The following is a 4,811-nucleotide window of genomic DNA, read 5'->3' as shown; positions in this document are numbered from 1 at the left end:
TGCCCGCCTTGGGATTGCTACAAGTACTTTTAATCTCTCCCCCTCTCCCCGTTGAATTCACTTAAAACCTGTAAGGTAACTAAGAACTCCATTTCAGGGTTGAGGAAACAGCCTGGGTCACTGCCATCCTCTAGGACAGGAAATGCATCCAGCCGGCAAACGGCTGGTGACATCTTGTGGCAGCCAAGAAGCCTCTGACTACTGGCAGTGTGGGGAGAGGAGCAGCTGTCCCTGCATGCAGGGAAGAGTGACCAGAACTGACTCTGGCTTCTGAGCTGAGAGGCTTAGGGTTCAGGATTGGGGTTATAATAGGTTATAATAGGGCCAAGGGCTCCGGGGAGGGAAGAGAGGTCTTCCCCTGATACGTTCCTTGGGGTCTTTGAAGAGTGACAGAAATACTCCCAGCCAGGGAAGCAAGACATGCAGTGATGTGTGGCACCCTCCATGGGAACTTCGTGGACATGGTTGGTAAGTACGGATAATGACATTGCACCATGACTATAACATAAGCTAGTTGAAAAAAGTAAGACACAAAAGTACTACGAGACTACAGTTTTTAAAGAGCGTGTGTGTGTGTGTGTGTGTGGGTGGGTGTGTAGTAGGCGTGACTCTCAGCCTGAAGACTCTATGAGCAAGAAATATTTAAGTCCTTTATTTCCTTTTAATCAGCTTAATTCTGCCTCCAAGCCCTCCCTCATCTTGGTGGGAATTTGCCCTCAGTGATTCTCAGACCTCTCTGTCACCACAGTTGTTCCGGGGCTCCTGGTCCATAGCACCAAAGTACCAGGATGCTCCTGTGATTTTTGACCATATGTGAACACAGGCCCCACTGCAGACTTCCTCTGTTCACCCGGTCCCTATTGGCTTTAGTGCCTGGTCTGGGCACAGGAATCTTGGAGAGCCTGGAGACTGGCCTCCTTGACCTACCCTCTGGAGCATCACCTCTGAGGTCTTGCCACCTCCCTCCTCTCAAACCTGCCTTTCCTTCTCCCTCCATCCCTAACTCTCTGCCACCTCAAGACCCCTCCCACCTGCCCCTTCAGACACATAATCTCATCAATGGGCTTAAGGCTTTCAAGAGGAAGAAGTTATATTAGCCCTGCCACAATACTTGAGTAAAGGGATTACCAGCAACATGAGAATTAAATGATTTGAAAATTACCCTATTGCAAACACCTAGAAATACTGAGTTTTCAAGAAAAAAAAAAAAAAAAAAAAAGAAAGAAACCTGTAGGTTCCAAGTCTAGAACCAAGACTTCATTTTGCTTTTCAGGATGCAAGAAGCAATGGTAAGTAAAGAAACAAGTAAACCCGAGTTCCTGTCGTGGCGCAGCAGAAATGAATCCGACTAGGAACGATGAGGTTTCAGGTTCAATCCCTGGCCTCGCCCAGTGGGTTAAGGATCTGGCATTGCTGTGAGCTGTGGTGTAAGTCGCAGACATGGCTCGGATCTGGCGTTGCTGTGGCTCTGGCATAGGCCAGCAGCTGTAGCTCCAATTAGACCCCTAGCCTCCATAGGCTGTGGGTGCAGCCCTAAAAAGACAAAAAAAAAAAAAAAAAAAAAAAGAAAAGAATAAAAAAAAAAAAACAGGTAAACCAATGGGTAAATGTAAAAAGAATAATAATTTATAAAACTAATTTAGGATATGTAAAAATGACTAAAAAAAGGACTAAAACACCAGACAACAGTAATATATAAAATGGGATGGGAGTTTCCTTGTGAACAGTAGGTTATAAGGATCTGGTGTTGTCACTGAAGTAGCTCATGTCACTGTTGTGGCAAGGGTTTGATCCCTGGCCTGAGAACTTCCACATGCTACGGGTGAGGGCCCCTCCCCAAAAAGGGACGGGGTAATGATCTAAGTTAATGTTTTGATGTCATCGAATTGTTTAGGAGGAGAAAAAAGACATTGATTTACTTCATATTTTGTTACATCACATATGCATGTTCAAAATTTAGATTATCCAGTAAAATAATAAAAATCGACTGTATATCTTCCATGCAGGAAGGAAGTTAAATGAAGCCTGGATTTCCATCTGAAAGGGAGACTGAGGTAGAATACAGAGACTAATAAATGAGTTAAGAATCAGAAAAAAAATCTGCCATGTTCACACACATATATATATGTGTGTATGACACACAGGAACTACCTCCCTATGGTACAGTGATCATTTATGGAGCATGAGGGTTCATCTTTTTCATACTTATTATAGACAGCCCCCAAATGACTCCCAGTGGCCCCTACTGCCTGGTACTCACACCTGTGCACTTCTCTCCCACAGTGCAACAGGGTTACTCTGTGATCAACAGAATGCGGCAGAAGTGATGGCTGCAGCTTCCTCTTGGACTCGATCTTGCTTTCTCACCTCTTTTGGGGGGCAGGGGGCAAGCCCTTGGCAGGCAGAAGTTCCTGGGCCAGGGCTTGAACCCATACCACAGCAGTGACCTGAGCCACTACAATGACAATGCTGGATCCTTAACCCTCTATCATTTGCTCTTGGAGGCAACCTTGTCATGAGAGGCCCATCTGTGACCTCCTGCCGATCCTCCAACCTCAGTCGAGCCCTCAGATGACAGCAGCCCTGGTTGACATCTTGACTGTCACCTCCCAGAGTCCCTGAGTCAAGACCACCCAGTTAAACTGCTTTCGGCAACTGTGAGATGCCAGAAGTGAGATGCCAAAGCAAGTGCTTATTAGTTTAAGCAGCTTAGGTTTTGGAGATAATTAGATATAGGTAACTATATGCAGCCACATATAACAAGTATAGTACCTTTGGTACAATTTTCAAATTGTATATGATGAACATCTTTTCCTTTACAACCAGAAAAAAAGATTTTTTAAAATGATCAATCAGCTAAATCCTTCATTCCAGTTGGATAAGGACAACCTGTTTGGTCATCTTGTTTACCACTGGTGCCTGGCACACCTGTACAAACTGATATCAGCCACATCACATGCAAAAGACACCAGCTACACCAGGGGGTCTGAACAGGGACTGTCCTTAATTTTGTTTTTGCCAGAATTTGTACCACATCCCATAAAAGGGGATGGCTCTTTTTGTGTGATCCAGGTCTTGCAAATATAGTTAAAAATCAGCTAACTTCTGGAGTTCCCACTGTGGCACATTGGGATTGGCCATGTCTCTGCAGTGCCAGGATGCAGGTTCAGTCCCCAGCCCAGCACAGTTGGTTAAAGGGTCCAGTGTTGCTGCAGCTCAGATGGGTAATCCGCAGCTCGGGAACTCCATATGCTGCCTGGAGGCCAAAAAAGAGAAAAAAATCAGTTAATTTCCTTGGGAAATTAGATGACTTTTAAACTTGGTGAACTGATTCATATGCTGTATAAAAAAATAATTAACATTTGCTCTCAATATATTATTTATGTTGTTATGCCCACAGAGGAGGTTCTAAAGTTGGGAATATACATTTTTCTTGTGAAGGCCAGCAGGCTACGAGAGAGTCTGGAGTGGTGGACAGAACGCTGGAAGAGCTCTGTGGCTCTGCAACAAGTCACCTTGCCTCCCTGGGCCTCCATTTCCTCACATGTAAAATGGCAAGGTTGGAGCATATTAATCTCTCATGGCTCTAAAATCTGTTAGTTGACAATCCTTCTTTAACCAGCCATGGAATTTTGGCTCCTCTATAACCAGCTAGTCTAAACCCTCCTCAGGAGGCACCTTGCTCTGTCCAGTATGGGAGATACTAGCCTAACAGGGGGGTTGTTTACATTTAAATTAACTGAAATTAACTAAAATTGAACTTTAGTTTCTCATTTGAAGTAACCATATTTCAAGTGCTCAGTGGCCACAGGGGATAGTGGCCAGTGTGTTGCACAACACAGGGTTAGACCTCTCATGTTCTCCTGGACAGCAATGCTCTGGGGTCTTGCCTCTCAGCGTGGTCCATGAACTGGCCACAGATCACCTGGGGGCTTGGGTCCCTACCCAAATCTGCTGAATCAGGATCTGCATTGTAGCAAGAGCCAAAGGTGCTGTCTGCACGTGTGAGCTTGAGAAGCTCAAGGATAAGGAGCATTTTCCACTGGAGTGGGGAAGAACAGTGGAAGGACAGAGTGGTGCTTAGTTTGTGGCCTCTATAGATTCCAGGGACTCATAGCCTGGCTCTCTTTTAGCAGTTGTGTGACTTATCTACGGCCTAGGAAAATCTGAGGCTATAAAAAGGTAAAGCAGTGATTAAGGTGCTTAAGACATAGTCAATGCTCTTTAAATGGGCGTTTTGTTATGTTCGGATTTGATAAGGTTTAAGGTCCCTGCCAACCCCCAGCTCATGGCAGACCGCGGCACAGAGTGGCTCTTTCCCTTGCTGCCACAGGGTGGCGCTTTGCCACCAACGAGCTTTCCTCTCCTTCAGGCTCCCACGCCGGAAGCCGGAGCCGGGCTTGAGACTTGCAGGTCTGCTTCGGATTACCAAGCACGACCCGGCGGCCCAGACACCAATCCAAGCATTCATCTGTCAGATAATGGGAAAACAGGCCTCAGCTTTGAGCCCAGCTGGAATACAAAAGTAAGGTCGGCACAGAGTTGAATGAGGACTGTGTGAAAGTCGTCGTAGAAGCCAAGGGCTCCCTATTGGAAAGCTAGAGGGGAGGGACGCCTTATGATTCTGAAAATCAGCGTTGGCGTGACCCCGGCTCCTCACCCCACAGATTCACGCTCTGGCTTTTTGCCAGTCTTGTGTGTGTGTACGTGTGTGGGTTTGTGGGTGGGTGTGTATGTGAAAGAAAGAGAGAAAGAGGATGAGGCAATCAGGGTTGGGCTGGTGGGGTATTTTTTTTAAGGAGTCATTTTCT

This window comes from Sus scrofa, chromosome 3 (genome assembly GCF_000003025.6).
Source record: "Sus scrofa isolate TJ Tabasco breed Duroc chromosome 3, Sscrofa11.1, whole genome shotgun sequence".
Taxonomy (NCBI): Eukaryota; Metazoa; Chordata; class Mammalia; order Artiodactyla; family Suidae; genus Sus; species Sus scrofa.
This window is presented reverse-complemented; position numbering follows the sequence as displayed.